The following is a 12,596-nucleotide window of genomic DNA, read 5'->3' on the forward strand; positions in this document are numbered from 1 at the left end:
CACAACCATGATTATGATGGGTATGGATTCTGCTCACTGACGTCATTGGCATATCTTTCTTGTTGCACTTGTGAGATGAATTGAAAATCTTGATTACACGGACCTGCGGTGTCACCAGCTAAGCATTTCTGGACAACAATTGACACTTTTCACTATGTCGGAGTTCACCGACTTACATAAAATTTTATTATGGTCAGTAAAATCACTGACCGAAATAATTAGAAAACTTCAGTTTAATTCACATTAACGACACTCCCAGTTTCTAAAACGCACCGTCTATGAATAACACCCTTTGGCTTTAAAGGAAGAAAAATACGAGACCGGCTTGAATTGTGGGTAATTACGAAGCCTGTGTGTTATTGAAGGTGGCTGTGAACACTGCAAAAGCAGACTGGAAAAAGAATCAAGGCTAATCAAATCTGTTTCCAGCTTGCGTGCTGGGAGTAAACTCGTCCCCTATGCCTTTGATAAAAACAATAGAGAAGATAGTGTCGGCCCTCGATGCATTATACTTGTGTTTCACATCTCTAAGTCCCCATTGATGCCAAGACAATTACCACTTCATGTCAAAAAACAATTGCGTTTCACTTGCGTGCACCAAACAAACATGCAGCAAACAAAATAGGGGAATGAATAGTAACAAATCAATTAGGAATTTGATTTTTTTTATTTATTTACTTTAATCTAAAGACAAATGCATTTCTGATACACATACTGTACAATATGCTACAAAAGCTGTGACTGGGGCAGTACCATTTAAAGGTCCTAATATTTGGTACTGATATGTACCTTTAAGATACTAATATGCACTCTTTTGTACTTTTTGTAAGGGTACCACACCAGTAGCTGCATTTCCATTACCCTTCAAATTGAGCAAATTGGAACCCGTCAATTTCGCATCACCTCCCATTTATGCCAAAAACCTTTTTACGCTCTCAAATGAGGTGGTTTTTCAGGGAATTCGGAACAGGTGTAATTCCCAAAACTGCAATGGAAACTATATATTCGCATGTTCAGGTCACTTAAAGTAAGCAACTCACATATTCATTATTTCAAGATGACTAAAACCTCCAAGAAACACCTCATACGTGTCTGCTCCCAGTATAAGAGACTTTCCTTGCCAATTATTTAAACTTAAATCTGTTAATGTGATGTTTGGACTGACTTATCGCGGAAAAAAAAAGTTTTAGTCGCATATCATCGGTTAGTGGAAACGCTGCCATTTCACGAAAGTTTTTTTTTATCATTTTGAAAATATCGCTTACGTTTTGCACACATCTGTAATGGAAACGCAGCTACTGACGGCTTAATTGCTGAGAGTGTAGAAATAATGTATAGGGCTTAAGCGGTGCACAGTTATAATCACACTAAACCCATTATAATTACATTAAGCCAGGGGTCACTAATGCATCACTTTGCTTCACAGAAAACTTTTAAAGATGACGCAGGATGACGTCCTAACTGGGGATTTGGTCTTTGTATAGCCAAGTTGAAATCGCTCATTGTCAAAGAGCAATTCATGCATCTTTAACATGTCTTGGTTGTTATGGCTCTATGGATATATTTCTCAAGTGACCCTAGAGGAAAAAATGCACTTAGGTGTATTAATTGTGTACTTAAAATACCCTAAAGTAATCTTTCAAACTATATTTTTAGTTCATGTAATTTAAATGAAATTACTTCAGCATATTTTAATAAAAAAACATTGTGTAACTTTAAAAAGGATTTCTTGCCAGACATGCAATATAATATACATAACTATATTATATAAAATACACCATTAAGACCATGCATTGTTTTTATTACCTTAGAATGAGGCTTTTTAATCTACATATACCACGGGTCCCCTTACATCGAAGTTGCCGTCATATTTCTACAATAGCCCTAAACAGACAAACTCTTATGCTGTGTTTACACTAGCCACGGTTGAGGCGCGAAGCGAGAGTGATTTCAATCTTAAATCAATGTGAAGACGTGTTGACGCCTGTCTGGAGGTCTCGCGGCGCGAATGAAGCTTTTGGTGTGGCGCGAATGGGGCAAATGGAGCGTCTGGCGCAGTACGCGCGAATGGTGCTTTTTGTGCATTTTGCGTTTGATGCGATTTGCGGCTGATGCCCGAGTTGAATTTGAACTCTGCCCGGAGTCACTCATTCAACCTGAAGGAACGCTTGATATTGTCCGTAAACAGTCACCCGGAGCTATACGACACAAGTTATTTTTCTATAGAGACAGTAATAAAAAGGACCTCGCTTGGAAGAGTGTCAGTGAGGACATTGGGCAACCTGATAAGTTGTAATACACATTTCACTTTTGAGTCACGTGACGTTTATCGACCCGCACCATTTATTTTCCCCCTATAGTAAGGTTACCGAATACAAATCGGTAACTTATTTGATAAATCAACATCATAAAACAACGGCGTGGCACTTGCCTCTCCCACAAGAAGCATATTTTGCCTCTGACGCGCGTCAAATGGGGGTGGCACGGTTCATGAAAAAAATCTGAACCGTTCAGTTCGCTTGTCTCGTTTCGGAGCGTGTGTGCGTCGCACGGTTCGACGGTTAATGGCATGCACAATGTCTGTAGCCTTGTGCCCTGTATGTGACCTCAGATAGCGTGTTTCCTTTTCGCGAATCGCGTGAAAGAAGAGGTGACTGGTGTGGATAGTGAGTGCTGCATAGTGAGTACTGCATGTAGATGGCAATCCACAGTCTATTTTTTTGCCAAATAAATGAAAAGCATGTTGAAATCATCAATGTCTTCCCTCTTGCTGTATCAAAATCTCGCCTGGCTTTCCTCAGAGATGGTCCCAATGATGTGCTTAAAGTCAGATTCAGTTTGTGCATTATTACATGATATAACTTTTTAATACTGTTATCCTAAAATATGGATAATTAAGACATTAATAAGATAATACATTTCTGGAGTGTTAAAAAAAAATAACAACAAGAGCCATACTGAACCGAGAACCGTGGCCATAAAACCGTGATATGAACCGAACCGAGGGTTTTGTGAACCGTGCCACCCCTAGCGTCAAATGCTTGTTTTTTCGCTCTAGACACGCGAATGCATCAAACTCTTCAAGCGGCAAACTAGGCTCGGTAGACGCGATTTTGACGCCTCGAACGCGGTTGGTGTAAACGCAGCATTATACAGAGTGCATTTCGTCCCTACGTTGTCTGTGATGACGACATGTTTGTCCTGTGGCAGTTACCATATGCGTTTTGAAATTGAGGAGCGAGCTGTTCCCAATCTCACCACTAGAGGCCGCTGAAATGTACACACACCACCTTTAAGGAAATACTACTCATGAATATGTATATTTCATGAGTATGGGTACACTTGTTTTTAATGGTGATTAAAATGAACTTAAATGTACTTTTAAGTACATTTTCAATAGCATTGTATTAAAAAACTGCAATTAATTTAATTTCTAACTGTAAGTACACTCTCAGAAAAAAGGTACAAATGTTGTCACTGGGCTGCTACTTACTCAAAAAGTACACTTTTGTACCTAAAAGGTGCATATCGGTACACACTGGTACCTTAGAGGTACAAACTGATACCTTAGAGGTACAAACTGATACCTCAAAGGTACAAACTGATACCTCAAAGGTACAAACTGGTACCTCAAAGGTACAAACTGGTACCTCAAAGGTACAAACTGGTACCTCAAAGGTACAAACTGGTACCTCAAAGGTACAAACTGGTACCTCAAAGGTACAAACTGGTACCTCAAAGGTACAAACTGGTACCTCAAAGGTACAAACTGGTACCTTAAAGGCGGAGTCCACGATGTTTGAAAGCCAATGTTGATATTTGAAATCACCTAAACAAACACGCCCCTACCCCAATAGAATCTGGACCTTCTGTTGATAGACCCGCCCCACACATACGCAACCCGGCAAGGATGTCGGTTAGTAGACACGCTCCTTACTGCTGATTGGCTATAAGTGTGTTTTGGTAGTCGGCCTGTCTCCTTTTCCAAAGCGTTTTCAAACATCGTGGACTCCGCCTTTAAATGTACATTTCTGTATCTAAATGGTACATATTAGGACCTTTTTAAAAGGTACCGTCCCAACTTTTTGTACCTTTTTCTGAGTGTATACATGACTGTCACTTTAGCATGTCATTAAAGTCAATTTCAAGTCAAACATTTTCAAACGTTCTTTAGTATGCACTTGATTCTCATATCAACTTCAGTGCATTTCATTATTAGAAGTTTAATAATGCAAATACCAAGGGAAACATTTTTGTTAAACCATTTCTTTAGCATGAAGTATGAACACTGAACGAAAATTATTGTCACACCGAGTAGACACTTTAAGTGCACTTTAATTACTAGGGGGACCTATATTCACTGGCAAAGAATCAGAGAAGCTGGATTTCTCTGCAGGAGTTCAGTCATTTCTGAACAGGCTCACAGATCATGCGTAACTTTCTGATGCCCTTCCATGCACTTCCTCTTTCTCGCTGTTTTATGTAAGATGCCATTTAAAGCTGGATCTATGAGCAATGCTTCAGCTGAAAAGTATCTATGTGACTCTCTGACAGAAAACGGAATAAGAGAAGCCTCAAATAACTGTTTAAATTAAAACCCGAGTCAATGGTGTCACAAAGCTCTCAAACCAAGACTGAATATTTTTAGTTAAATTTTTCAAATGAATATTTTTAGAAAGAAGGAGATTGACCACCATTTAGAGCAAGTCTGAGAGGGCAGTACATATTGGGCATATTGTCAGCACACAGTATCTATTTATATTCGACCAAAATCTGATGTCTGAGTGTGAATACAATTCTGCAATGCAGATAAGATATGAATGGGTAAAATATTGCATTACACTTTTGCAAACTATACACAAAACATAAATAACTGCAATATTATCACACGGTGACCCAGATAATAATATAATATAGCACTGCCATGATACCCTGCCTGGTTTATATACTCCTCTCATACAGTGTATATCAGTTGGGCAGATTTCCATTTAGAGTACAATTACTGTATGCATCATAAAGTCTCACGTAGGGCACAAGCTCCACTGTGGCAATTCAGTGCTATGAAAGAATAAATGACAAGCAGCACTCTCATATAGATGGTTCTCATCACAAAACTGCTCACAGAAAAAGCTAAATTGGCTTTAATTCAGCATTTTTTCACTGCAGAAGATTGGCCTTTTCCATACACCCCTTACTCTTAACACGTTTTGACAGATGCACACAGGCTCCTATGGAAATGAGGACTTTGATTAATTCACACCCTTTTCCTCTTTTTTTGCGACTTGGCATTATTCAGAAATAAAAATACATTTGTGCTTCCATGCCTTTTTATCTCTAGACTTGGACTAGATTCTATTTGTTTTTAAGAAACAAGCGAATAGAGAAAGGAAGGTGGAAAACACAACTTCTTGTGACGGTGCATGGAGGCATGATTTCAATTTACTGCCATTAGTATAATTGGCAAGGGATGCTTGGATATCACAGTTATGGAAAACATATTCCATTGATAGGGCCAAACCCTGCTGTTTTGAAAAGGAAAACTGTAACCAAACACTTTGCATGCTACTCAATTTAACATGTATTCACACTTATTCCAATGACAAAAAATCATTCATTGCAAAAGGAGAAAAAATACTGAAAAAATAAGGAAATACTATTAAAGGGGACATATCACAAGACTTTTTTAAGATGTCAAATAAATCTTTGGCGTCCTCAGAGTATGTATGTGAAGTTTTAGCTCAAAATACCATATAGATAATTTAACATGTTAAAGCTCACGTAACACACACTGTTTCTGCATTTGTAATGTTTATCTGGAGTACCTATAGAGTAGTATTACATCCTTTATATCTCCGAAGAGTCTTTAGTTTAATCAGATTTATAAAAGAAAGATTAGCTTTACCGATTCTTTCCGATAATGTACGAAAAAATGAAGAAGGAGGAGTTATACCGCGGAAAGAGTTATGCAACACTATACAACACTTATAACATATGATTCACTACATGTTTGTGTCATTTATATAATATGCACGTGCCTATTTCCAACATAAGACAGAAGTCTTACTTAATGCATGCAACTCATGACGTGGTTGGGAAAATACACCGCATCAAATAAACATGCAAAACTCCGCTGCTACCCCGGATAATAAACTATATCCATTGTTCTCTTAAGGCTGGCTTTCTTCTCCTTACATCCAAAAACACACTTCTTCTTTCATGCCATTTTTGAGTTTTGAAATTAAACAAAGCTGTGTCCCGTGATATGATGTTTGCAAGTTCTAGCGTCTCCCGCTGATTGATGGGTGGGTGGGGTTTTCTGGGGGAAGTGCCCACACTGTAAAAAATTAGCTGTAATTTTGCAGCTGGTTGCCAGTAACTTACTGTAGAAGATAAAGTCTGAAAATGTTTCATGTTCATTTAACTTTGAACAAAATGTTGCCAGTAAATAACATAAATGTAAAATCTACAGTAAGTTACTGGCAGCTAGTTGCCAGTAATACCCATTAATACTGTAATTTCTACAGAAATTTTTTACAGTGCATATAAAGATACGCACTTTTTTGGACTTGAAGGTCGTGGACCCCGTAACTTCACATTTAATTAACTGAAAGATCTAAAACATTTTCTAAAATATCCGAAAATGTGTTTCATGTGATCGCGAAGTCCACCTGAGTTGATGTCATTTGTCAATTTTTCCTTTAAATGATGTATCTTTACACGGGAATATCCCGATCTGTCTGCTTACACTGCAAACACGAATACATCCAATTCATATCCAATTTATTTACACAAATGAATAAGGCCTGACATATTTTCCTGCTTACATGTTCCTGGGTCATATCCCATTTGTGCCACATGAGAGAAAAAAAGTCACTTCAAACATGCAGTGTAAATGCGGCCTTTGTTTTACCAGGCATGTGCCGTTTCCATGGAAATAATCGGTCAGATCATAGTTTTACTTGCAATCTACACTGTACATGAGCTAATGTGTGTGTGCATGGATCCAGACACGTACGAACATGCGTGTTGGGTGCATGAGGTTCAAATGCCATATATATCTGTTTAGTATGCCGAGTTTGTGACTCCCTGCGCCTTTGTTCTTATATGACTCCTTCTCCTACCGACGTGGGGCTCAGACGAGAACAGTCACTCGAGTAGAGATTTACACCTCTGGGGCATCTTTTTGCTTGGAGCTAGACGCCAGAGGTCTTTCCTCTGATTCCTAGCACACCTGTCTAGGTTTGAAGGCATGGGCCGGACATCCGTCTCAGACATCAATACCTAGTCCCACAGGATCTCTCGCGCAATCTGAAAAGATCTCTTTGAGATAGGAGAAAACCGAGGGGCTTATTGAATGTGCTGGCAAAAAGCTAGTGGGGCTGAGACTCATACGGCATTGCACAGATGCACAGACTTTGGGTTGACGAAAATAAATAAAATCTGAAAAACGTCTTTTAGTCATCCATCTCAAGAACACCACATATTTATCGAGCAATACTTCAAGGGCTCGGTGTTTGTCTCTTTGCACTGCGCTGCATACGAGAATTATCATGCTGGAGACATGATCCACATTGTGCAAGGTATTTTCTACGGATATGAAAAATTCATGGCGAACATGTATGATCCCAGCTTCATAGTTTGTATTGCTGTATCTGGACATATCGACATCAGGTCCACCTGTCGACTCCATCCACATAAAACTAAATATTTAAGCAGGGAGAAGCAACAAGGCGGCAAAAAGCAGAGCAACCTGTTCACAGCTGTTCTCAATGAAGAATGCTGCATCTATAATGTTATGTGTGCTGTGAGACAGCAGCTTTCCCTATCACCACATGGTGGGGACAGAGAATCTACGCACACCGCATATAACAGAGATGAACTGAACCGAGAGAATGAAAAGATGGAGGAAACCATCTCTAAAAAAAGTCTATTAATATCAAAATAAAGATATTTCAGCAGATAATAGATGGAAAAATAATCTCTCAGTTAAATAAGGCTAATACGGCAAGCTTTCCCCAGAAACTCTCTGCAGCAACATATTGTGAATGGCCTTCGCCCACATCCATAATTGCAAAACTGTTACTGATACCATACTCAAGTAATTAAAATGCATGTACTGTAATAGAAGCAGTAACAAAATGTGAATTGCTATACAACATAAATAATAACCAGCTATGCGCATGGATACAAAAAACCCATTTGACTCAAAACATATCTTTTCAAAATGACCCATAACACAGAATTGTTTCCTTTAAAAAACAAAAAGATAACATGTAATCAGTAACAATGCTTGGGTCTCTAAAAGTTAAACCACACCCTGAGGCATCATTGCATTCCAGAAGGCCACTACAGAAGGATTATGTTGCTTTCTTATCTGTATTTGTGTTGATGAAAAATATCGCAAACAACTACTTAAATAACAACAAAAATTGCTGAACACAAAAAAGATATTTTGAAGAATGTTTGTAACCAAACCGACCAGAGGCCCCAATTGACTTCCATAGTAGGAAAAAAAGAAACTTTTTTCAGAACAAAGAAATTCATATGGGTTTATAACAACATGAGAGTGAGTAAATGACACAATTAAAATTTTTGGGTGAACTATCCCTTTAACTCTTTCCCCACCAGCGTTTTTATAAAAAGTTGCCAGCCAGCGCCAGCATTTTCACAAAAGTTTAATGCCTTCCAGAAAATGTTCTTCTTTAAATATATAAACAAATAATATATCAGATGAAAGAACAGACCCTCTGCTTTCAAAAAAAAAAACGTTTCATCCTACCTTCATTAGTTCTCTCGTAATCACCTCTCAAACATGGGTAGGTTTCTTCAAAAACACCCAATTTTGAGCAAAAAGCTGAGATAATTCCATTTTTGCGAAGGACTTCAAATGCAGAGCGATCTTTAAAACATACACTGAGTTCTTTCTCTTTCACGTGAGGCGCTACTTCCGGGTTGTACCATAGGTGTGATTGGCAAAGGACAAAAAAGCAGGAAAATATACGGCACACCTACCATGACATGGTGACATACATACGCACGCATGCACGCACACACACACGCACACACGCACGCACGCACACACACACATAAAATGAAATACAGTTGAAATATAATTTGTGCTCAAAATTGATCGATCTGGCCAATCGTCAATCTGCGTGGGCAGGTGCCACCCTGATCATTATGTAGCCTTGCCACTGCATCAGACTGAACAAAATCATCTTGTGCATTTAAAGGTAAATACATCAATGTGGTGCATTTTGAGAGTAAAAATAAGTGACTAAATCTATGAGGATTTTTATGTTCCTGTAAACAAATTTGTGCCCTTTTAGTAAAATCTTTGGTTGCATATGGTAATAATAATAAGGCACACAAGCCAAATACACAACTTGATAAATGAGATTCGCCATTGGTCAAAACATGTTTAATGTTTATAGAATAATTAGTGGGGGCATTTAATACAGATTAATTATTGATTATAACATTTGATCGCTGAATTTAAAGTGGATTCTGTTACATTAAAGTTACTTAATTCAAATGATGCTGTGACTTTCTGGAAAGACAGTGCATTTGTCTTATTTTGCATAGTTCTTTTGGTAAAGCGTCTAACAGTCAAGAGCTAAGCGTTTCACAAACCAGATCCATGAATGTGTGTGTTTATCATTATATTATTCTGTAATCGCAAGCATTACTGTCAGATTCACAAACCATTAAGAGAAGCAAACGTATGCGTGTGTTCGTCAGGATGACGTTGGATCTGATTCGCGTATATGCGTGCGTTAACGTATGTGATTACAGTATAATAGAATGCAAGCAAACTTTTTGACACAAACGCAACTTTATATTGATATCGCGAGACCGCATTTCACCTCGATGAGAAATCTGATATTTACATTACTGGCATATAGCGGTCTGATTTGAAACGGACAGTTTTGTCAAAGCACCAAACACCTGGCTGGCTCTCTTAATTTCTTACCACTAAAATGCTGTTTGTCTCTGCCTATTCCTTCTATCCATGCCCAGCGCCACTGATTTAAGTCCTTTATAAATTAGGTCGTCTTACCTAGGCTTCATATAATTTTCATCCTGCTGACAAAGTTAACTTGTTATGACTTCTCCGCGCCGCGACCGCGCGGCATCTGCAGCTGGATCTCAGCCACACTTCAAAGACCCCTCCCCATTCTACTTCTTATTGGCTAGTTTGTTAGTTTGGTTGAGAGTGAAAGATGTGTTTCTCTCATTTTATTTGTAGGCGAACGCATGATTTTTTTTTATTCGCAGCCATTGAGACCACACGCCAGATCTGACTGCAAGCTCTTTGGTGAGCTCTGCTTTGAATAAAGTTTGATCGTAACAAATAAAAGACTACTTGCGGAATGATATGCGGTCATTTATAACAGTGCCTTGCACCCCCCCCCCACATAAACACAAAAAATTGGATTTGCGTGATTCACGAAAGCCCCATTTTCAGGTCGGGAAAGCCGGAATTCCGGATTTTTCCGGAAGAATCACACCCCTGTTGTACAAGTTGCGGAAGTGCGCCACCTAGTGGATAATAGCTGTATTGCGGAAAGACAGAAAATCTCGTCATTGGCGGGGAAGCGTTTTCTCTTAATTGACGAGATATCTCGTCAATGGCGGCGAAAGAGTTAAAGAGCACATATTTCATTGCTAAAAACAATGTATGTGTATTTGTTTTAATACAAATTGTTTGCGTCGTTTATGGAAAAAACACATTATTTTCCACATACCGTACATTTTTGTAGCTTCAGATTTCACTCTCTTCCTGAAACGCACGGATTTCAAAAGCTCTGTGTCCCTGATTGGCCAGCTAATCTGTACGTTGTGATAGGCCTGAATACCTCTGAGGAGTTCTCAATGGGTCGGGTCGGCGCGACAAACCCGGGTTTGGGTAAAAAATATAAGCAAATGATTCGGGTCATGTTGGACCTCCGACTTAATCTTTTCCGCTGAGTGAAAAAAAACATTTATTAATCATTGCTGCTGTTCACCATAAAGAAAGTCTGGCTGCTGCGTGCAACATGCATCATGGAGGGGGCGGGGGCAAGCCTGACGCCACTGCGTGCACGCCTTTCAGCCTGGAGAAGATGATGGAGTTGGTGAAAAGTTAACTTGCCGCAAGTGAATTCACCGTCGCTACTACAGGAGTGGGAAAATCAGAGGACTGGAAAGTGTTTATATATTTAAAGTTTATTGTTTCAGTTGTTTGTATTGTTAAAAGGCATGAACATTAAAGGTTGATTTGAATTCTCGTCTGATGGTCATAATAATACGTGTATGAGAAGAAAAAAAAAGAGGGCTTCGGTGTCGGGCTGTAGGACGAGTTCGCGCAGATAATTCATGTTGATGTGTCGGGTTACATCGGGTCCGGGCTTTAAAAGCCACGGGTCGGGTAGTAATTTTTGAGAACTCTAACTGTGAATACGTAAAGTAAAATGCTAATTTATGTTTCAAACGAAGATGGCGATAAAGAAGCAAAAGTTTGTGAAGAGATTTGGCACAGTTGCGTTTGCTGCTGAATGTCTTTATCCTGCAATTGTAATATATGCTTAAACAAGGGGAACTGAGAGGAATGTCAATCATTTTACACAGTCTGTTCTAACACAATCTCTTGCCAATTTGCATGTATTTACGAGATAGCTAATTTGTATGAATTTATACAACCAAATTTCTACAATTTGCTTTTGCCTCTGTGATGTTGGGTTTAGGAGCAGCGTTTGGTGTTGGGTATCATTATTGTTTTTTTCTAATAATTGTATGTTTTTGTACAATTTACGTTACGAATTAGACAACTTGCAAAATACATACGAACAATACAGATGGTGTAAAATGATTGTTATATGAATTCATGTGAGATCAGGTTGTCTGTTTTTTAATTCTGCATTTACACACGAGAAGATCAAATACATAGATTATGGCTTGGTTTCACAGACAAGGTTTAGCTAAAGCCAGGACTAGGCCTTAAATAGTTAAATTACGATATTTAAGCATCTTTTATAACATGCCTTAGAAAAAAAATGTTACTGGTGTGTATCTTGAGACAAACCAATGGAACTGGCACATTTTAAGATCTGTCAGTGCAAGTTATTTTTTCTTGAGACATCTCCAACATGTGTCTTAGTCCAGGACTAGCCTTAAGCATTGTCTGTAAAACCAGGGGTATAGCAGCAAAACTTTGTCACCATAAAAAGCAGCATGAAACATGTATACTTCAGAAGTGCATACTTAAGCTTGCAATTATGACTAAAGACAGGTTAGGGCTGGATTATAGAGCACCAGTGTGCAGTGCTGGCACTGTAAGCACTTAGATAATTATGAAGGATCTTATCACCCTGCATGGTCAATTAGATATACAGTATGGCCATTTTCCCTAAATGGTATGAATGAGCGTTTTGTACAGTATATTACTCTATGGTGTTTAACCTTCACTGTTCCCTGACAGAATAACATTGAATACTTTGCTATTATCTGAACAATAGTCATAATGGCACAGAAATGGCTCCACTATGTTAAAAAGTCCATTGACCCAAAGATCAATTCTGCAATAACTATGATGAATTTAGTGGTATGGACAAAAT

The 12,596-nt window shown here is 38.6% G+C and overlaps 1 protein-coding gene across 1 annotated transcript in view; it reads right to left on the reverse strand.

Annotated features, from left to right (window-relative positions):
- csmd3b (CUB and Sushi multiple domains 3b) overlaps positions 1-12,596 on the reverse strand; it is a 507,791-nt gene that overhangs the window by 109,414 nt on the left and 385,781 nt on the right. The window lies entirely within an intron of this gene.

The sequence above is a fragment of the Misgurnus anguillicaudatus genome, chromosome 20 (genome assembly GCF_027580225.2).
Source record: "Misgurnus anguillicaudatus chromosome 20, ASM2758022v2, whole genome shotgun sequence".
Lineage (NCBI taxonomy): Eukaryota > Metazoa > Chordata > Actinopteri > Cypriniformes > Cobitidae > Misgurnus > Misgurnus anguillicaudatus.